Source organism: Bos indicus x Bos taurus, chromosome 1 (assembly GCF_003369695.1).
Source record: "Bos indicus x Bos taurus breed Angus x Brahman F1 hybrid chromosome 1, Bos_hybrid_MaternalHap_v2.0, whole genome shotgun sequence".
Classification (NCBI taxonomy): domain Eukaryota; kingdom Metazoa; phylum Chordata; class Mammalia; order Artiodactyla; family Bovidae; genus Bos; species Bos indicus x Bos taurus.
Genome location: NC_040076.1, coordinates 135,829,171 through 135,852,085, shown reverse-complemented (window position 1 = coordinate 135,852,085; position 22,915 = coordinate 135,829,171). Strand labels below are relative to the sequence as shown.

The following is a 22,915-nucleotide window of genomic DNA, read 5'->3' as shown; positions in this document are numbered from 1 at the left end:
TGAAAGAGGAGAGTGAAAAAGCTGACTTAAAGCTCAACATTCAGAAAACGAAGATCATGGTATCTGGTCCCATCACTTCATGGCAAATAGAAGGGGAAACAATGGGAACAGTGACAGACTTTATTTTTTGGGTTCCAAAATCACTGCAGATGGTGACTGCAGCCATGAAATTAAAAGACACTTGCTCCTTGGAAGAAAAGCTATGACCAACCTAGACAGCACATTAAAAAGCAGAGATATTACTTTGCCAAGAAAGGTTCATCTAGTCAAAGCTATGCTTTTTCCACTAGTCATGTATGGTTGTGAGAGTTGGACTATATGATCCAGCAATCCCACTGCTGGGCATACACACTGAGGAAACCAGAAGGGAAAGAGACACGTGTACCCCAATGTTCATCGCAGCACTGTTTATAATAGCCAGGACTTGGAAGCAACCTAGATGTCCATCAGCAGATGAATGGATAAGAAAGCTATGGTACATATACACAATGGAGTATTACTCAGCCATTAAAAAGAATACATTTGAATCAGTTCTAATGAGGTGGATGAAACTGGAACCTATTATACAGAGTGAAGTAAGCCAGAAGGAAAAACACCAATACAGTATAATAACACATATATATGGAATTTAGAAAGATGGTAACAATAACCCTGTGTACGAGACAGCAAAAGAGACACTGATGTATAGAACAGTCTTTTGGACTCTGTGGGAGAGGGAGAGGGTGGAATGATTTGGGAGAATGGCATTGAAACATGTATAATATCATATATGAAATGAGAATGCCAGTCCAGGTTCGATGCACTATACTGGATGCTTGGGGCTAGTGCACTGGGACGACCCAGAGGGATGGTATGGGGAGGGAGGAGGGAGGAGGGTTCAGGATGGGGAACACATGTATACCTGTGGCGGATTCATTTTGATATTTGGCAAAACTAATACAATTATGTAAAGTTTAAAAATAAAATAAAATTTAAAAAAAATAAAAATTAAAAAAAAAGAAAAAAAAAAAAAGAAAGCTGAGTGCTGAAGAATTGATGCTTTTGAACTGTGGTGTTGGAGAAGACTCTTGAGAGTCCCTTGGACTGCAGGGAGATCAAACCAGTCAATCCTAAAGGAAATTAGTCCTGAATATTCATTGGAAGGACTGATGCCTGGCATACTGCAGTCCACGGGGTCGCAAAGAGTCAGACATGACTGAGCGACTAAACTGAACTGAACTGACAGATAATATAAAGAATGTAAAGAATGTAAACTTATCTTAAAATGTCCAGTGTTTTAGGCTAAATCTACACACGTTTACACTGTAAAGTGGAGAAAAGATAGCAGCTATTAAAACAAAGATACAGACAGAAAATCGTTATCCTGGCTAGATTTATACGATAGACAGGGACTAGAATCTTGGGTAATCAGTGGGTCTTCATGAATGAAATAAATGAAGTTTAGAGAAGCTATTTATTGCTAGAGAGATGAAAACATAATTAGCAATCATAAAACAGTCCTGTGGAGGTTCTGATTATCATGGAGCAATGGGTGGATTTTTTGGAGACTTGGCTATTTATATCTTATCTTCTTCTTTTCTTTTCAAATATACCTAAATCTCTTACTAAGCAATTTCGGGTTGGGGAAATGGGGAAGGGGGATTGCATAAGCTAACGCCTGATTTATATCAGATACTAACATTTCCATTTCCTGAGACAGAATAGCCAGGTTATACCTGTGAGGCGAGCAGACAGAAACAGAAAATGAATGACAGCCTGGATGTTCCTTTTTTTTTTTCCAATTTTTATCCTCCAGCAAGAATTTCTTTTGTTTCTTGATGCATCTTTTTGTAATGATGATATTCACAAGATAAAATAAATGCTTTTTTTCTAGTTAAAAATTTAAATTACTAATGCTAGTTAAATATCAGTGAAAATTGTCCTTATTTTACCCAGTGGATAAAGCTACAAGTTTATGAGGTGATAAAAATTTCTCCTCCATTTAATGCTGTGAAATATATTTTTAAAAGTGTCAGAGCAGAAGGAAGTTAGATTTCAGACTTACACATCGGATTCCATATTTCTAATGTGGCAAATCAAGTCATTTTTGAGCAAGATGGCTGTTGTTGGCAGAGTGTTCTGAGGGTACCTCACTAATTCAGTTATAAACGAGGTCATATTCCACTACAGCAAATATCACCCCATAGAAAAACTCTGTGCAACAACAGTTTTCCAAGGTCCAGGCACTAATCATTTTATGTCACAAAATATAAGAATTTGGTAAAATCTCAATAAAGAGAATTGAGACTCTTTCAGAATACCTTAAAATGGACTCAGCTTCATTTAGCTATCATGGCAAACTGAACTAATAGCAGAGCTTGAGAGTTTGAGATGTTCTGTAACAGCAGATACAACGTAGTTTCAAGTGTAACTAGCGCTGGCTTCAGAATTGTTACAGGAGGGAGCCTAGAGGAAGTTTGGGGTGTGACCCGGGAATCTGTGTTTTCACCAGGACTCCAGGTGATTCTGTTGCAAGTCTTGGGGAAAGCCTCAGAGAATAACTCTCAATAATGCTCAAATAGAAATCTGCTTTTAGTTAAGAAGGACACAAAACAAGTCAAGATAGCACCAGAGATTTCATTAGTTTGGAGTGGTTGTCAAAAGGTAATAGGTTTTTTGGGCAATATTTACTTAATCAACTGGAATTAAACCTAGTTGTGAACCTGGCTTTTAAATTTAGTCTACTAAATAGTTTTTGGAATATTTATTACCCATGAATTATTTTTTGGCTTTAAAAAAATCTGTTCTCACAAATTATATGGAAGCTTTCCCTCTGTTTCCAGTCTTTGTATTGTTAGTGATTTGTGTTGCAGAGTTGATTTCCCCTGTTAAAAAATGAGTGCCTCAATCTAGCAGCTTGTATAGGTATTCTCAAGCATGGCTGGATATAAATCACTGGTGGAACTTTTTAAACCTATCGGTGCCCAGGCTCCACTCCTCACTCCAATCAGAATCTCTAGGCACAGGAACCCCAAAATCTATTTCCTTAAAAGCACTACTGTCTTTTCATTTTGTTTTTAGCTTTCTTTGCTGTGCAAAAACTTTTAAGTTTAATTAGGTCCCATTTGTTTTTTTTTGTTTTTATTTCCATTTTGACAGATGAATGGATAAAGAAGTAGTACAGGTATGTACAATGGAATATTATGTAGCTGTAAAAAGGAATTAATTTGAGTCAGTTCTAGTGAGATGGATGAGTCTATTACACAGAGTGAAATGAGTCAGAAAGATAAAAACAAATATCATATATTAATGCATATATATGGAATCTAGAAAAATAGTACTGAGGAGCCTATTTGCAGGGCAGGGATAGAGAGGCAGACAGAGAGAACAAACTTGTGGCCACAGCAGGGAAAGGAGAGGGTGGGATGAACTGAGAGAGTAGGACTGAAACATTTATATTACCATATATAAAACAGATAGCTAGTGGGAAGTTGCTGTATAACACACGGAGCTCAACCCAGTGCTCTGTGACAGCCTAGAGTGGTGGGATGGGGTGGGGAGTGGGACGGAGATTCAAGAGGGAGGGGACATATGGATACTTAACGACTGATTGACATTGTTGTATGGCAGAAACTAACAAAACATTGTAAAGCAATTATCCTCCAATTACAAAAAAAAAAGTGTTACTGTATACCCAAGCTTGAGAACCACTGGTTTAAAGATAGCAAAATAAACTTTGTCTGAGATTTTCAAACATATTCTTCTTGGTTAGACATTTCTTTACTCTTGCTGCAGCCAGAACCATTGCTGTGCTAGATTCAGTGCATTCTTGTAACTCTTGAGTTTTGTGCTATGCTACCTCTGATAGAGTTACTGGTGAACAGTAGCTGAGATTATTAAGCAGGCTTTCACTTCTGGGGCTGATAAGCCAGAGGCCCAAGATACACTGACAAGGATAGAAGTTTTCTCTAAGTGACATTTTGATCACCTTGAGGAATAGTGAGAGAAAACTGCTGAAGCAGTGTCACACCACCTGGCCTGAAGTAGGAAGGTTTTGCAGACTGTAGCACTTAGACCTTAGAATCACACCGGTACACTATTGCGTAATAGGACTATGCTGAACAATAGTCTAGCCAGTCTGAAAATACTCAGATTTAGGTCAAGTTTGAGAGATGACAGAGGCACTGGGCTTCCTGATTTCCAGACTCTGGAATTACTGACAGAAGTCTATCTGGGCAATTTCAAAGATTCCTAAAATAGGATATTACAAACTCTGTCTTATATTGGATAGTTCTGACCTGAATTGTCCAAGGAGCTGCAGCAATTATGTCCCTGGATTTTATTCCTATAATGCTTCTTCCCGAGTTTGCCTGTGTAGTTCTGTGACAGACAAATTTCCAAAAAGCAGGAACCACTTATGCTGCTTCTCTGGCCAAGAATACAGCACAGTGACACGTCCAATATTTCAGGATGACTTAGTGTTCTCAATGAGGAGCGTCCACCAAATTAGTTACTGCCCCATGAACAAAGATGCTAAGTCACTTCAGTCGTGTGCGACTCTGTGCGACCCCATAGACGGCAGCCCACCAGGCTCCCCCGTCCCTGGGATTCTCCAGGCAAGAACACTGGAGTGGGTTGCCATTTCCTTCTCCAGTGCATGAAAGTGAAAAGTGAAAGTGAAGTCGCTCAGTCGTATCCGACCCTCAGCGACCCCATGGACTGCAGCTTTCCAGGCTCCTCCATCCATGGGATTTTCCAGGCAAGAGTACTGGAGTGGGGTGCCATTGCTTTCTCCGGAACAAAGATGGGTGATATTCAAATCAAACACGCCTTCCCTCAGCCTGTGCCCAAACTACAAACGTCACCAGAACACCCCTTGTTCAGTCAGTCACTGGAATACTTTATCAGTTGAGGAAGGAAGAGGTTTTGAAACTTCTAAATAACATGGAGTAGGGGGTTATAACCATCATTTTTAGACAAGTGCCTTTAAAATCTTGCTACCCAAAGCGTGGTCCTCAGACCAGGAGCATCATCACTGTCTAAGAGATTGTTGGGCAGAATTTCAAGTCTCCGTCTCAGGCTTACTGGATCAGAATCTGCTTTTGAATAAGATGCCCAGGTCATTCTAGTTCATATTTAGAATTTGAGATATCAATAGATCTAGTAATTGATCAATCTAGCACCAATCAGAGCCCAAAACAGAGATTCAACCCTTTGTACACGCCTCTCACCAGATCCACTCTGTAGCAACCGAATCCCCGGAGACATCGGAACCGGTGCAGCCGAGGGCAGCTTGGTGATTGGCTAGTCCGACCACGTGACCGGCGCTGGCCCTCCCGTGCTTGTGGATTGGCTCTCGCGGACGCTGACGGACAGGGCCGGGGCGGGCCAAAGCCAGGTCGGAGGGGCGCGCGCGGTGGCGCGGAGAGGCGAGGACGCGAATGCGCGTGCGCGAGCGGCGGGGCTCTTTCCCCGAGCCGTCGGAGGGAGCGGGAGCGCTTCTCCCGAGGTAAGAGCTGCCGCGGGGCGGACTCCCTGCCCCTCCGCGGCCGATTGCGGGCGAGCGGGGCGGGGGCAAGTCTGAGGTCCGCCCGCCCGGGGAGCCTCACTTGGGAGAGGATGCCGACCCAGGCTCAGTCATCCCCCTCGGTGCCTCGGTTTCCCTTTTCTGCCCGCTAATGCATCTCCGCATCCTCTTCACCGCGGTGACGGGTCCACCCGAGGGGAGTTGCCTACCTGGTAGCCTCGCCTCCGCCTTTGTTTCTCTCCCGGAGGGATGCTGGTACCGACCCCCTCCCCAGGTAGAGGGTGAAGGGTGGTGGGGCAGGGACGTCTCCGGCGCTAGACCTGGCCTAGAGCCGGGGAGAAAATGGCTTTAATGCAGTGGGATCTGTCACATGTGAGAAAGAAGAAAAAAATGTAGTGTCACTTTGGCCAAGCCACGGGACTCGAACTAATCCGGCGGCGGCGGCGGCGACCAAAGCCGTATTCCTGGCGCAGCCGTGCGGGCAGGGGTGGGGGCAGGACCCTCGGGCCAGCCCAGGTGCGCCGGTGGAAGGCTTCTCCGGACCTGCCTGGAGCTCTCACCCCAGAGTTGCACCGAAACGCTTTCAGCCTGCCGAAGGGATCAAGAAATAAGGGGAAAAAATTATTTTAAAAGCCGCTGGGCACTGGCGGAGAAGGTCTAAGTGAGAGGCTACAGTGAGAAATTACAGCGAAACTGATGGCTGGTAGTTGTGAGGGGGAAGATCCCTGCAGTGAACTGCAGAGCAGACCATCACGGATATTCTCCTTCAAGAAAATCTGATTTTTTTTTTTTTTTTTTTTTTTGCGGGTTTGGGGGGTGGCTGGTTATCTCTGTAAACTGAGGTTTTTCTGGGCTGCCGAATCAAGTAATGACTTATTTTTAGCATGTTAATGGGTGCTAGGGAGAAGGGAAGGCAGGTTACACCCGTTTAGATCTCCTTAATTCTTTCAAAAGTGCGTGTTAAAAGAAGGCCTTTGGATGTCAAAAGCTGCGTGTGTGTGTGTGTGTGTGTGTGTCTGTGTGTCTGTGTGTCTGTGTCTGTGTGATTATGGTTTGGGGGTTGGGGGTGACTCCTTGAAGTCATACTTTACAAAAGGCATCCTCTGCCTCTTTCCTTCTCAATTTCCCTAGACCTGAAATAGCAAGAGCTATTATATACTGTACAGCTCATAACAAAGTATAAAAAGCCCCTTCAGTTTTCCACTAGTTAATTTATTAGCTATACCTGTTAGTCTGCTTGGTTCGGAACGGTTTAAACGATCATTAGGAAGATTTTACTGTATTCTGGAATTCCACTATAATTCATTTACAACTTATCCTGGTAGGAAATGGACAGGAATCTCTCTACCTGGTTTCTCAGAGACATCCTGACAGGGTTCCAAGGCTTTTTATTACTCTTACCTTCCCCATACAAAGTTTTGTTTCTTTAGGAAATGATGTGATTTTTTTTTCAAACATCTAAGACACACCGCATGCCTGTGAAATGCCCAAACTTGTTAAGAAATCAATTTACTTGGCAGGTTCAAACTAACTAAAGAAGGAACACTTAAATTTGTTAGGGGGAATCAGAATTAACATCAACTGTAGCAGATCAACTTTTGGTGGTTTTCTGGGGTGAGCCAAAGTAAAAGAAAAGGTGTTGCAAAGCTTGTTGGGAATGTAACAGATGACCTCATAAAGTAAAATATAGATTGTCACCTGACAGATTGGTACATAAAGCAAATTAGAGTAATTTTAGAACTTGTCAGTGATTTGTTTCTAGCTGGTATCAGTGGGGAGAGGAAGGAATTCTGAGGCTGGGGTAGGGAGTGTAGTTTGAAAAGGTATATGCTTTTGTGTTTAGAGAGAAAACGTCGATTTTGTTATATAAACTACACAAAGGACATGCAGTGTTTATGTTTAGTCTGTGAAAGGGAGGCAAGGGTTTTGGAAAGGTTGAAAAACACTTATTAGGTTAAACAAGGGAAAGCAGAAAGATTGGCAGGCTTAGTTCATCTTAAGGGAAGCAATGTACCTCAGTGACCTACAGGACAAGGTTTGTTCTCTGATTCAGTAAAAGCCCACTAATGTTGCTTCCAAAGCAAAAACAAAATCATTTCCTTTCTGTCGTTTCTGTCCCCTGGGTCAGGGAGGGAAGAGTGAATGAGAGATTAGAGTCTGACCTGCATGCCTAAGCAGTACTGTCCTTTGAGCAGGATCTGTGTCACACTGTGTAAATCTAAGAGCTGTCACGTTGATAGAGGTCTGAGCACCTTCCCTGGACTCTTGCTGTAAGATAGAGTGGGATAACATTGCCACAGGTGGAAGCAAAGTGAGAACATCTGATACGGAAGCCCTAGGGTGAGGAGAGCTAGGAAGTGTTTAATTCACTGAGGCTCTGCCTTTGGAGCTTTGAGAAGGCAGAGCTGCCTCTCTACTGGCTTGACTGGCTGGGTTTTATACGGCTTCCCAAGGACCTGCCCTTCACGATGGGGTCTCCTGTGGATTTCTGTGTCTCAGGTTGTAAGCATCAGTTACGCTTGTAATGTGCTCTAGAAAAGAAAGGCTCACAAAAGCACAAATCTAGGCTGCCATTCTTTCAGGCATGTCAACCGCAGGCTTCCAGAAAACAAGTTATGCCCTCCCTACCAGTAGATGGCACTGCTGTCTCTGGGAATTCCTGGAGGAGATTAAACAGGAGCTGGCAAACCAGTGATGTATAGCCTCTGGTCTAGAAGATTTTGAAAGGCTGTGTCAATTCCCAAAGAAAATCATTAAAAAAAAAAGAAAGAAAGAAAAAAGTTACAAAAGCCAGAAATATTGATACAAAGTAGGAATGATGGTTGTAGGGGTTGAGAATGGGTGCCATTACTTTGCTGATTGTGTGGGAAATGGAGAGGGTAAGCTGACAAGCGTTGGAACACAGGTTTTGAAAGCCCTTGCATACATATTGTTGGCTAATTGAAAATGAGGTTGAATTCATGATTCAATCAAATTTCCCAACAACTTCTAGCGTCTACGTCTTTGCTTATAAAACTCATCTGTATACAGGGACGGGACTATGGAAATACACATATAACTTTGAAGCCTAATCAATATCCAATAATTATGTATCTGAAGATAGTGGTGAGAGTATTAGTAAAAATAATGCTCATGCTTACTATATTTTAGGGCTGTCCATAATATTCTAAAACTTAAAAATTCCTAACAAGTATTCTACAATTTTAAGATTTTATTAGCAATTCACATCCTGAACTTTGGTTTTATTGACCTTATTAGCCAGGGTTTGTTCATTTATTTCCCTCTTTTGAACTACCTTTTCTTTCATTTTTTAAAAAAAATAATTGACTGTTTTGATATGAATTTTGTAGCCATATATTTGAAGGAGATGATACTGTTGCTGGTGAGGTTACTGTGCATAGCATACGAGCTTTGACCTTTCTGGAGGCATAGAACTCTGCTCCTGGGAGTCATTACCCGAATCACCTGCTTCCTCATGCAGTCCCTGTGCTATGGCTCAGCTTTTTGGAGTTTATTTCCATTTCTTTTCAAGTGAACTCATGAGCTGATTTTTATTACCAATGCCAAATCCTAAAATCTTGCTGACGCTAGACAGCAGTAGTCACAACAGTTTGCTAACATTACCTCATTATGTGACCTCAAATACATTTCTTTGCCTTTGTGAAACTCACTTTTCTCACCTGGGTCATTGGAATTGGGTGAGATGTGATGCATGTCTCTTGAAAAAAATCCTAAGTCAAAAATTCTACGCCCAGCTGATTCTCATAAAGGGTCAACATTTCTGAAGCCCCTGAAAAATTCTCATCTGAAAGGTATTTTCATGCAGTGAACCTAGAGCAAAAAGAAATCTCACTCATATTTCTTCTCAGAGAATCCTAATAATTCAGAGTTGTAAGAAACCTTAGGGATGGTTTAGCTTGACCTTCTCATTTTATAGACACAGAGTTTCACCTCAGAGCTGAGTGATTTGCCCAAGCTAACAGAACTAGAGAGTGGTAGAAAACTGGGAGCCAAGCTCAGGTCAGTCCTGCCTTTTCCAGTGTTGAATTTCTTCACCTGCCATCAGTACGAAGAAGATGCTATGTCTACAGGGCTGGAGCCGAGAAAATTCTGAGTAATTCCTTAAAGTAGGGTTTTTAAACCATAGCGTGAATAGTATCGTGTTGGGCAGAAATTCAAGGTCTGACTTCTTTTTTGCACCTCATTCTTTTCTTCACTGACTGTTCTTGAGTAGTATTCTTTACTATACATCCTTGTGTTTTTTTAAACTTTCCTGCAGGAGAAAAAAACTTTCTTTACCCTGGAAGAGTCACTCCCCAATCAGATGTTTTTAAATTGGGTCCATGAACTCTCTGAAGGCTATGTGACTAGAATAATTTCCATATAACTGATTTCCTTTTTATTCTTATATATATATATATTTTCTCTGCATTTAAGAGATTATTCTGAGGAGTTCCTTAGGCTTCAGTAGATTGCCAAAAGTACGGGAGGGTCCATGGCACAAGAATAGGTAAAACTTCTAGGGTTGAGAAGAGGTTCTGGGACATTGCCAGGATGGGAAAGTTTTGAGGTGCTAGTGACACTATGGGAGAAGCGAGTTGGGGGTGGAGTACAGAAGTAAACCTGTAGCAGTTCTTAGAACATTTTACCTTTATTAAAATGCTTAAAGTTACTCACTAAATGAAGATGCTGATAATAGCATTTTACTCAACGGTGGATATGCAAGTACTGATTTCCATTTATCATTTCTTGTTCATTAAGTAGCACCTCCTAATTTTGTCAAAACACTTTCAAATTTATATCTCTTTATCGGAGACATGCATATTAAGAGATTCCATTCTTCCCTTCCTGATTTAGGACTTTGAATTTGGACTCCTGTCTTTCATTGCTGAGGCCCTATATTTTTACTTTCTGCTCTTAACTTCGAGGACTCACCGTGATCTCAGAGATGCAAAATAATTTAAGTATCATGGATAAAAAAATCTTGAGATTCCTTTATTTGTCCCCAGGATTGGCTATGGAAACCTCTGTGCCCCCTCAGCTAATTATTAATATTTCCTTTCCCTTTTTTATTTGCAATCTCAAATTCTCTTTTTCTATTTGTTCCCTAATAATTCCCATAGCAATGACTCAGTGTGTATGTATGGAAAATAAAAATTCTTGTTTTTGCCAGAAGGTATACAGAAGTTAATTTGTGTTCAGGTCACATTTTGGACTTGTGAGATATAACTTTGGTGGTGATCACTGTTTCAAAGAACATTTGCTTGAAAAACTTGGTCTGCCCTGTGACTCCCTTCCCTTACGTTCGGTATGATGGTGGTCCACGCTGGTGAATGCTACCTTCTGGTGCCTTTTTAGATTTGGGCCAGAGTAGCCATTTACTCTCACTTTAGCAGAAGAATAAGAATTACCTTTTCTTCTTCAGCAGCTTATCGATTTAATTTATGTAATAACAGAAGAAAAAGTCCAATTTCTGTACTCTGATTCCAGCACACTGAGTTAGTATGAGATGAGATTTGAGGGACATTGTTGACTTCTGAGTTTGTTTCCTTGTCTGGAAAATAAGAGGGGAAAGCAGTGACCACTTAAATTCTTTCTAGTTCCGAAATTTTGTGACTCTTTGAAATTTTACCTGGTATCCTGAAAATGGGGAATTTATGTATAATCGAAGTTGGTGCCGGTTCTTTATATCTGCAGATCACTTTGTGGAATACAAAAATATTCTCTAATTTTTAAAATCTCTTTTCTGCTTCAAGTGTGGTCAAAGAACAACATCTGGGAGTTTGCAGCTCAGCATTTTGTCAAGATACCCAGGAGCTATGCATGCTGTTTTGTCTCATTTCTGAGTCTCACACTGACGCATAGGTCAGTGAGGGAAGCAGAGTATTTCACAGATGAGGAAACCAGATCTCAGAGTCATTAAGTAACTAAGTTAGATTTGCTGTTAGCGTCTCACCCAGAACCCCATACCTTAAAGCTAACATCATCTTCGTTGGGCTGGAGTCAGGCTTGTATGATACTGATTATTAGCTACCCAGCAACCCACGGATTTAGGTGTGGCTGTGTAACTAAGTGGAAGTAGAAAAGTATTGTGGTCCATTTCTAGGGAAAAAAGAAACAAAAAGAGAGCACCCATGCAAATTCCTCCATGCTGTTTTATACTCCTTGTAGGCTGGAGTGGAGAGGGTCCCTACGAGATCTTGGGATGCTATGTTAAAGGATGGCAGGACTTTTGTCAGCCTGGTTGCCTGGATTACTGTTAAGGGAGACTGTTCAATTGTGCAGTATGTATACAGGAACAAGAAATAAGCTTTTATTGAGCTTAAACCATTATATATGTTTGGGTTTATGTATTAAGTAAGTACTGATAGTTAGCCTATGCTAGCAAATTCACCTGAGGAGCGGTGGCTTGGAACTTGAAGTTATGGATCTTCTGGCCTAACGTATTCATTCATTCGTTTCTCATCTTTGGTAGTTGGTGATCGATTGGTTGTGATCCACCATGCAGAAGTGAGCGATGAAAGGCAACAGAGCTGATGGGTCATGAGGATGTAAGTGCATTTGAAGGCTCTCACACCCTCTACTCCAGGGTAAGTCAAAGGCATTCTTTGCCGTTGTTGTTCTGGTTTTACTCTTGTCTTAACAGCCTCTTGGCATCACAGACAGGGTGCCCTGTCTGTGAAAGCTTCCCAAAGCCTTTAGTGATTCAGGTCATAAACATTGTTAAGGTCAGCACTTACAAAGCTAAAACCATGATCAAGGTGATGGGATAGAATCTGCATGGGCATATCTCAACATAAGAATTTTTTAGTGAGCTTGTATGGGGTTTGATTTACATAGGGGGTGAGGGTGTTGCTGGGCCTTCCTGAGAAGGGAATTAGGCCTGAGTGCTGTTTTCCTGTAGCCATATCATATTGTTGTCTCTGCTGACACAAATTCCCCTCTCTCAGCACTCTACTCTTCCATGGATCACTATGCTTCACTTTTCCTGCGTTAATCACTTTTTTTGGCGGGGGTTGGGGGGGTGTTGGGGGCGGAGGGGGATGGAAAACTGCTTACCAGAGAGTTGATGATTTCCAATTTGGTAGATAATAGTGGTAGCAAAGCACATGGTTCTGCCCATTCCATTTTATTTTATCCAGTGTCACTGGAAGTCACACGTCCATTCCCTCCTCATTTGTTTGCAGTCCTTAGTGCGATGGATGTAGGCACCGGGAGCATTATAACTTTTAAAGCTGCTTTGGATTTTCATCTGTCGTGAAGACTTTGAGACCAAAAGGAGATTTGGTGTGCCCTTCTCAGAGGCAGTGGAGGGCTGAGAGGGAGGAGTGGAAAGGACATCCCATCCTTTCTGAGGTCTCTGGCTTTTAGAGCTTAAACTAAAACCAGACTCACTACAGAGAAAATAATAATTAATACAAATCTAAGCAGAGCTAAGACGGGTTAGGAAAAAGGGGGACAGGAGGTTATATTTAGAAAAAAAAAAAAGTACTCAGCTGAGAAACTGAATGGAGGATTGTTTTTAAGCGTCTTGGTTCAATACTGTGGAGTCCTTGCTGATAATGTCCCATTACCCACGTGCAGACAGAGGGCACCCAGTAAGGCTGATGTCCTTCTGTGCCTCACATGGCTCAGTAATGAGTACAATTTACTGAACAAAATAGACAATTAGGAGCTGTAGATCTCTGGAGATTCCCATAAGCATGCATCATTACAGCTCTGGAGTGATGCATGTGCTTAGAGATGAGCAAAGCAGAGGACAGGGAGCTGTAGGGCACAGCAACAACTGAAGGGTCTAGGTGAGCAGCCAGACACAGACCCCGGCTCGGTGCCTGGGGGTCACTAAGGAAAGGACCTGGTCTCTGCTAAGCTATCTCATTAGAGGAAAGGAGCCAGACTTTGCCAGCTTTTCCTCATTTTCCTCTGTGGCGCCAAAAAGTATAGCATGACAGAAATAGCACTCAACTGGTATGTTTCCGTGTAAATGCTGTATGAGGATCAAATTACAGAGGGAGCCATTCTTTATTCATTAGGAGCCAAAGAAGCTAGTGCTGGATGCCAGAGGATCAGGGGTTCTCATCCTCAGCACCAGTGGCATGCTGAGCCTGGTGCTTCTTTGTTGTGGGCTATCCTGTGCATTGAAGCATGTTCGGCAGCATCCTTGGCCTCTACCCTCTAGATGCCTGTAGTTCCCCCGACCCCTACAACAATCGCGACAAATCAAAAGTGTCTCCAGACATTGCCAAATGTGCCCTGGGGAAAAAACTGCCCCTGGTTGAGAACCACTGCTGGAGGTGATTTAATTTTGCTCTTGAGTTTCTCTGGGATGGCATGTCAGTAACTTAGTCTCATTATGCTTGTTTCCCTACCTGTGAAATAGACACAGCATTTGTAAGTCAGTAGCCTAAAGAAGGGATGTACAAAGCACGGTGTGATTACTTGAGAGCTCTATAATGCTAAGAAATACCTGTATCCTCAAATATCCAGGACCCAGGGATCACTCTTAATCCTTATGAAGGCAGTAGCTGAGGAGCAAGGGAGTTTGAAGGGTCAGTGGTGTGGGAAATGATGCATAGTGCCAGACTCTGATTTCACTTGCCTTCATATTCAGTTCATTTCAACAATATACTCTTGAATAAAGGCTTTTTTTTTTGTAAAGGGAAAAAATGGGAGAGTAGAGGAGAGAGAAATAAGCCCGTTATAAGAGCAGTCAAGGAAATTGCTTTTAAGTAGGGATGGGAGATTGTGGTAATCTCTTAAAGTGACTTGTATAATTAGTGCTAAGTTGCTTCAGTCATGTCTGATTCTTTGCGACCCTATGCACTGTAGCCCACCAAGATCCTCTGTCCATGGGGATTCTCCAGGCAAGAATATTGGAGTGGGTTGCCATGCCCTCCTACAGGGGATTTTCTGGACCTAGGGATTGAACTTGAGTCTCTAAGTCTTCTGCATTGGCAGGTGGGGTCTTTGTCACTAGCGCCACCTAATGAAGGTAAGTCACTAGGACATAAAGTCACCAAAGGACATAAAGAAGTAACCCTCCCAAAGAAAAATATCCTCCCAAATTACTATGGATCCTAGAGCAGATTTTTTGAGTAATACAACAAATACCAGAGAATGTTTGGAGAAATCTGTTTTTATTCTATAGCTTTTCCATCTATTTCTTCTCTCCTTTGAAAGTATAGAAAAGGGGTTGTCGTCAACCCATGCCCTTTGAATGATACATAAAATGTTTTAGGATCTCAGTTTTACTTCTGCTTATCTTCTAGAACTGTGCTGGAATGGTGAAAAGGGCTATCACCCTGGCTTGGGCCTGAAGCAGTCATGTTATTTTACTAGAAAACCTCAGTTTAGGAAGAGCAAGTGCAGGGATTAGATGTAAACTGTCCTGGCAGGTTTGAGTTCAGCCTTGCTGACGTGTTGGTCTCTGTACCTATTAGATACACTCACCAAACTTACACCAAGACCATACTGACACAGGCACAGTGTGGACAGAGAGTGTGGCCATCATCAGGAAGTTCTGTTGGACAGCACTGCTTTAGTCTGTAAAGACTATGTGTCAGAAATCCATACTTGTAGTGACAGTGTGTGTGTGCTTGTTATAACAAGACCTCACTTCATTTAAAACAGAATTATGTTTTGGATTTCTCCATCCTGGGTCACTTTTCAGTCTGTGAGAGAATCTTGCTGAACTTTTTAGCTGCTGAAGCACCTGTCACAGAAAGTGCCATGAACCTGTCTCTCTGACATAACTGAGTGCACTGCCTCAAAAATATCTGTGCTTTAATCCCAGACTGCTGAGCTGTCTCTTTCCATTTGGTATCTCCACACCCTGACCCTCGGTGGTGAAGCTTGTTTGTGCAGGATGTCTCTTTTGATACTGCCTAGAGCAGCAGAGCTTCACAAAGCGTCTGGGACAGGTGGTGAGACAGTTTTCACCTTCCTTCCTTCCAAGCCCCAGCATGGCTCAGAAAAGTGTTTCATAAGAAGGTATTAGTTCACAAGCTTAAGCTCTGAGGCGTTATCCCCTAAAGGATTAGTTTGTAAAGTAGTATATGACATATTTAGTAGTTAAGCCCTTGAGCAACATGAAAGAATTTTCAGGTGATATTCTCTCTTTCTAGTACCAATATTAGTTGCTCTGAAACTATCATAATTAGAACAAATGAAAATATGTAGAAATAAAGACATATTTTAAAAGATGCAATTTAAGTCTAACTGAGCCCAAGACTGTTTTGCATGGTAGAAGGAATGAGAGCAGAGGGTTTGCATGCTGTGAGCAGTGTTGCAGGAGAGAAGGCATGGAGATGGCTGGGCTGAGATGATTCTTTGACGGCCTTCACGGACTGCCTCTCTCCTGACTGTGGTACCGATCCTTGTATTGCCCTCTTCTCTTCACTTTGTGTTTCTGTTCTGCTTGGGGTGTTGGAGGGGTCTTAGTGTTTCTCAAGGGAGGTGCTCTTAGCATTTTGATAGAATGACTCATCCCTATGTGAAACTTTGCTGCCCATTATAAGACATATAGCAACCCTGGTCATTGAATGTTTGTATTACTCTAACCAAGTCATCAAGTCAACCAACAAAGCCCCCTGTATTTCTAAAGATGGCCTCTGATTGAGAATCACTGGCTGCTAGAGCATTGGGGGGTTTTAGAAAGGGGGAGTATTAGAGTTGCAGAAGGTGCAGGTGCTCAGAGGGGCTGGCTCATTAATTTCTGATATGACCTCACCTATTCCCAGTGCTGAAACTGCTTTGGGAGCCAATATTATTCTATAGAGACCAGAAGAATCAGGTTTTGCCAGTGGAAAACTTGGTCCCTGAACCTTGAAATCAACCTAGAAGTCACAGGGGGAAGTCTGTTAGGGCCACAGAGGGTGGAGAGATTACTGAGGCTCCCAGAGCATGCTGGTTTTTATTCTTGACTGGGAGAAAGAATGCAGCAAGGGAGATTTAAAGACAATCCAAGAGAAAGGGATTTTGCCAGCCATTTCTTTTCTTTCTCTGTGATTACAAAAACTGGCAAAGTAGCCCTAAATTTGTGAGGTTATGTGTAGACTCTCAGATGGGAAATCTGAGGTTGTTTTATAGTTAGTAAAGAGAAAAAGAACACTTTTAGACGTCTTGCTGTGGGGCATCTATAAATGTCTCTGATTACAAGAACAGAAGCTCATTCAAGTTACTTTAAGAAATGGAAGGCTTAAGTAAGAATACATGGGAAAATAAATGTCAGGCGTGTGGCAAGTTGTGGGTAATCCCAGAGGTCTTTCAGGATGAGAAAGAGCCATCATGTGGCCAGACCTCACAGCGACAGGACCTAACTCAGGACCAGGAGGATTATTGCCTGATCTGTTGCAACTCCAGGATGTGTCTGCACCAACAGTGCTTGATCAGTCATTTACATGGCTCAAGATTCCTGTTTTGGCTTCTCTACTCATGTCTTCCTGTCCCCACAACCTAACTGGTGGTCTATGTATGGACCAAGAAGGAAAAGAATATGATAATTCTATAGTAACTATCAGCCCTCTGGTTATAGAGAGCTTTCTTCCAGGCAGTCTCAGAGGTACTGATGCCCTCTTTTGGTCCACACAGTGGTGGCCTGGGTCTTCTTGGTTCAATAAAGACTGTGGTTTTTCTGGAAGGGAGCAGTGGTAGGGTCGACAGAATGTGAGACCTCTCTTGTGTAAGGACACTGAATTCTTAACTCTTAGAATCAACATAAACAGTGTTTATGGGTTATGTGTATAATAAAGAATTGGAAGATGAAGCCTCTGCATTCAGTAGCAATTATGAAAAAGCCTGAATCTGTTTTTTTAGGAGACTAGCTGCATCATGCATTGGGGAAGGAAATGGCAACCCACTCCAGTGTTCTTGCCTGGAGAATCCCAGGGACAGGGGAGCCTGGTGGGCTGCCGTCTATGGGGTCGCACAGTGTCGGACACTACTGAAGCGACTTAGCAGCAGCAGCTGCATCCCAGAGCAGAATGGTAGGGAAATTGCTGGGCTAGATGATTGGGAAATCAGCAGTTATATTTTCCATATGGATATTTTATTTTTTTGCATCTGTCAAACGTGATTCTCTCAACCACCCATGCATCTTGTAGGAATAATGGCTAGGTAGCTGTCTAAATGTTGAAAGACATTTTGATATCTCTGACAAGTGTTATTCAACGGCTGGGTGTGTAAGATTCCAGTTCTGACAAAGTAAAATAATTTGGCTTATTACTCCAGAAATAAATTCCATATAGATGGTGTCATTTTGGGAATTACTACCTTAAAGGCAGACTTTAAAATGTTTTGTGTTGTAGTGTGTTCTGTTTATTTACCCCCAATCTTGGAGAGCTAGTTTCATTTGAACCAGTGATTGAATATGACTTTACAAGGGAGTGCATCCTCATATTTGCAGAAGGCTCTGTCCTTATTTATGATTCTGTGATAGGGTAAGATGATGGTCCTGGCTTCATGGGCCATCACAGCTGTGAAGGGCCTGCTCTGTGACGTCACACACAGCCCAATGGCTCGCTGAATTCATTTAAGGCTCTTACTCTTTTCAAGCAGCTGGAGCATGGGAGTGACACACGCAGAGTTAGTTAGTATTTCCTTAGCTGCAGCTTCTGTTGAAGGCGGCAGAAGAGAAGTTCAGTGGGGCTTCTTCAACTGCTAGTTGAGGAAAGAATGTAGTCTGTTACTGAAAGATGATTGGGATCAGCTTTCTCACTCAGCTGCTCAAAGGAGCAGAGATGAATCTTTTGCTTCAGTTTCTCTTCTTACTCTAGGAAGATCCCTATCCCTTCTATGGAATTTTTTTAACAAGAAGGGAAAAATAGAGAATTGTATCCAATACATTTTAACATACAAGATTATATTTCTTCTGAAGAAGGTTTGTATATAGTAACCATATATCACCAGATTAAAATCCTCAATTTTAGTTTTAAAGAAAATCTAATCTTACAGTATAAACCAAACATAAAGTCAAATTTTTGCATATATAATTTATTTTTTATAAAAATAAAACATAGAATTCCTGTTCTCATAGAATCAGGAACTAATTTGCAGCCCTTGCATGAAGATTCTGTAGCAATGGTAAAGACATCTGCTCTCTCCAAGGTGTAAAGAGATGAAAGATGATGCCTGAAAGATGCCTGAGAGTCCCAGGTCCTGAATCCTGGGATTTTGTCCTACTCTAGGCCACTTCCTAGGTAAGTGTTGGGGGATAAGTGTGATAAATGGACATAGATGCTTGAGGGGAGGGCTGAAACCTCCAGCTTTGATGAAGTGTCCTGTGCTTCCCATGAGCCACAGGAAGGAATAGATCCTACTCAGGCCTTTCCCTCCTGAGCCCATTGTTGAATCCTGGCCTTAGCCTTTCTAGGAAACAAAGATATGGCTGAAGTAATATCCTCAGACTTGATTTCTTATTAGCACATCCCTTTTAAAAGAAGCTTCCTGGACGAGGACGAAGGCAGGCAGATGCATGCTTCCCTTAGCTATCAAGCTATCCCCTTTCTATTGGAAAGTAAAAGAGAAAGTTGATCTGTCCTGTCTGACTCTTTGTGACCCCATGGACTATATAGTCCATGGAATTCTCCAGGCCAAAATGCTGGAGTGGGTAGCCTTTCCCTTCTGCACGGGATTTTCCCAACCCAGGAATTGAACCCAGGTCTCCCACATTGCAGGCGGATTCTTTACCAGCTGAGCCAGAACGCTTATTAGATCACTTCTGAAATTTTTAATTATTGACATTAGTAAAACATTTGCCAGACATTAAACAATAGAACATTAATAGAGACCCTCAATTAGTGTCTTTTAATTTGAGAGCCCCAAATCCCATGTTAATATGGTACTAGACTTAAGCTTCTTGTTCCTTCTGGTGTTTCTCTAAATGTGTTTCCATCTTTTCCCTCCTCCCACTAACCCTGTTATCTAGTTTAGATCCTTTGTCTGTTTACCCTCTTTCTTACATCTTTCTTGATTTCCAAAGTTCTGTGATTCCCAGCAGTCTGAAGGACAATGTGCTTCTTAACTAGGCATAAAGACAGTCTGCAGTATGACTCCAACTTACTGTCTGACTTTCTACTCTTTCTGTTCACAAACTGCTCCTTACTCAGACTGGGCGTTGGTCCAGTTGTCTATTCTGTGCATAGAATGCCCTTTCTTCCAGTGACCATATCTGTTTGGTAGCATTGAAAACCTTTGTCCCATTAGCCAGATGTGCATTTCTATCTTGTCTCTATCAGATTTTAGAAAGGTGACTTTGGGAAAAATATTTAATTTCTCTCAACCTCAATTTTATTATTTGTAAGAAGGGACTCAAAATAGCCCCCTTATAAGATGCTTGTGAACACGGTACCATGTCCTTGCTTCTGACTGCCCAGCACCAAGCTGTGTATGTAGGCTTATCATCTGCACTTGCTGACGAAGTTACTGGTCAGATTTGCCCAGCTGATCTGAATCACATTTCTTGATTAGCCATCCTCTGCCTACAATTGCTGCACCTTCTGTAAACACATGTTTCTTCTCCAGTACCCCTAACTTGATCAGTAAGCACCTGAAAATATACACTCCTAGGGCATGATGGAAAGGGGACCCTCCCACACTATTGGTGGAAATGTAAATTGGTGCAGACACTGTGTAAAACAGTACTGGAGCTTCTTTAAACTACAAATAGAGTAACTATATGACCCAGCAATCTCACTCCCAGGCATGTATCCAGAAAAGACAAAAACTCTAATTGGGCTTCTCTGGTGACTCAGCAGTAAAGACTGTGCCTGCAGTGCAGGAAACATGAGAGACACAGGTTTAATCCCTGGGTCGGGAAGATCCCCTGGAGAAGGAAATGGCAACCCACTCCAGTCTTCTTGCCTGGAGAACTCCATGGACAGAGGAGCCTGGTAGGCTACAGTCCATGCGATCGTAAAGAGTCAGACGTGACTAAGCGATTAACACTTTTTCTTTCTTTCTTTCTAATTTGAAAAGATAACATGCACCCAAGTGTTCATAGCAGCACTGTTTACAATAGCCAAGACATGGAAACAACCTAAGTGTCCATCAACAGATGAATGGGTAAAGACAGTGTAGTGTCTTTACTACACACACACACACACAGACACACACACACAGACACACACACACAGTGGAATATTATTCAGCCATAAAAAGAATGAAGTAATACCATTTGCAGCACTGTGGGTAGACCTAGAGATTGTCATACTGAATGAAGTAAGTCAGAGAAGACACATATCATTTGATATTGTATGTGGAATCTAGAAAAAAATACAAACGAACCAATTTACAAAACAGAAATAGACTCACAAACATAGATAACAAACTTACAGTTATCAAAGAGAAAATGGGGAGGAGGGATAAATTGGGAATTTGGGATTAACAGATAGACACTACTATATATAAAATAGGTAAACAAGATGTTGCTGTAATTTATGTCAGAGAGTGTTCTGCCTATGTTTTCCTCTAGGAGTTTTATAGAGTCCAGTCTCATATATAGGTCTTTAATCCATTTTGAGCATGTTTTTGTATATAGAGTTAAAGAATGATCTAATTTCATTTTTTTTAACATGTGGCTGTCCAGTTTTCCCAGTACCATTTGCTGAAGACATTGTCTTTCTAACATTGTATAGTCTTGCTTTATTTGTCTTAGATTAGTTGGCCATAGGTGCATGGGCCTATTTCTGGGCTTTCTACCCTATTCTATTGATCTATATTTCTATTTTTGTGCCAGTACCATACTGTTTTGATGAAAGTAGCTTGGTAGTATAGTCTGAAGTCAGACAGCCTGATTTTTCCAGCTGCATTTTTCTTTTCTCAAGATTGCTTTGGCTGTTTGGGGGTCTTTTGATCCATCTCCCAGAATAATGAAAAGAAAAACAAACAAATGGGACCTACTTAAACTCAAAAGCTTTTTCATAGCAAAGGAAACAATAAACAGAATGAAAAGACAATTCACAGATTAGGAGAAAATATTTGAAAATGATATGATCAATTAGGGATTAGTCTCCAAAATTTATAAACAGCTATTATGTCACTTAACACATCAAAACAAACAACACACTCAAAAAATGGACAAGAGACCTAAATAGATATTTCTCCAAAGAAGACATATAGATGGCCAATAGGCACATGAGAAGATGTTCAGCATCATTAATTATTAGAGAAATGCAAATCAAAACTACAATGAGATATCACCTCACACCTGCCAGAATAGTTATCATCACAAAATCCACAAACAATAAATGCTGGAGAGGGTGTGAATAGAAGGGAACCCTCCTACACTGTTGGTGGGAATGTAAATTGGTACAGCCACTATGGAGAACAATATGGAGGTTCCTTAAATGGCGCTAGTGGTAAAGAACCCCTCTGCCAATGCAGGTGATGTAAGAGACTCAGGTTTGATCCCTGGATTGGGAAGATCCCCTGGAGAAGGGTATGGCAACCCACTCCAGTATTCTTGCCTGGAGAACCCCATGGACAGAGGAGACTGGCAGGCTACAGTCCATGGGGTCACATAGAGTCAGACATGACTGAAGTGACTGAGCACAATACACATAAACTAAAAATGGAGCTACCGTATGACCCTGCAATCCCACTCCTGGACAAAAGCATGGAGAAAAGCATGGTCGGAAAGGATACATGCACCCCAATGTTGATGGCAGCACTGTTTACAATTGCTAAAGCATGGGAGCAACCTAAATGACCATCAACATATGAATGGATAAATAAAATGTGGTACGTAAATAAAATGGAATTTTGCTGTTGCTGCTAAGTCACTTCAGTCGTGTCCAACTCTGTGCGACCCCAGAGATGGCAGCCCACCAGGCTCCGCTGCCCCTGGGATTCTCCAGGCAAGAACACTGGAGTGGGTTGCCATTTCCTTCTCCAATGCATGAAAGTGAAAAGTGAAAGTGAAGTTGCTCAGTCGTGTCCGACTCTTCGAGACCCCATGGACTGCAGCCTACCAGGCTCCTCCGTCCATGGGATTTTCCAGGCAAGAGTGCTGGAGTGGGGTACCATTGCCTTCTCCGCAATGGAATTTTACTCAGCCATTAACAAGAATGAAAGAATGCCATTTGCAGCAGCGTGGATAGACCTAGAGAGTGTCATACTGAGTGAAGTAAGTCAGAGAAGGAGAAATATTGTATGACATCCCTTATACATGGAAACTAAAAAGAAAGGGTACAAATGAACTTACAAAACAAAAAGAGACTCACAGACTTATAAAACTTATGGTTGCCAGGGGAAAGGGATAGTTAGGGAGTTTGGGATGATCATGTGCACACTGCTATATTTAAAATGGATAACCAACATGGCCCTATTGCATGGCACATGGAACTCTGCTCAATGTTATGTGGCAACCTAGATAAGAGGGAAGTTTGTGAGAGAATGGATGCCTGTATATGT

General features: G+C 41.9%; 1 protein-coding gene across 7 annotated transcripts in view; it reads left to right on the top strand.

Annotated features, from left to right (window-relative positions):
- The window catches only part of TMEM108 (transmembrane protein 108), a 404,994-nt gene that overhangs the window by 10,553 nt on the left and 371,526 nt on the right, over window positions 1–22,915 (top strand). For 5 of the 7 annotated variants that reach the window (XM_027545854.1, XM_027545846.1, XM_027545882.1 and 2 more), the window contains exons 1-2: window positions 5,381–5,488; window positions 11,982–12,096. The gene's annotated coding sequence lies outside the window, so the exon portion shown is untranslated. Of the gene's footprint in view, window positions 1–5,380; window positions 5,489–5,680; window positions 5,781–11,981; window positions 12,097–22,915 lie in introns of those variants that run through there. The other 2 variants (XM_027545900.1, XM_027545892.1) reach the window with 2 other exon arrangements.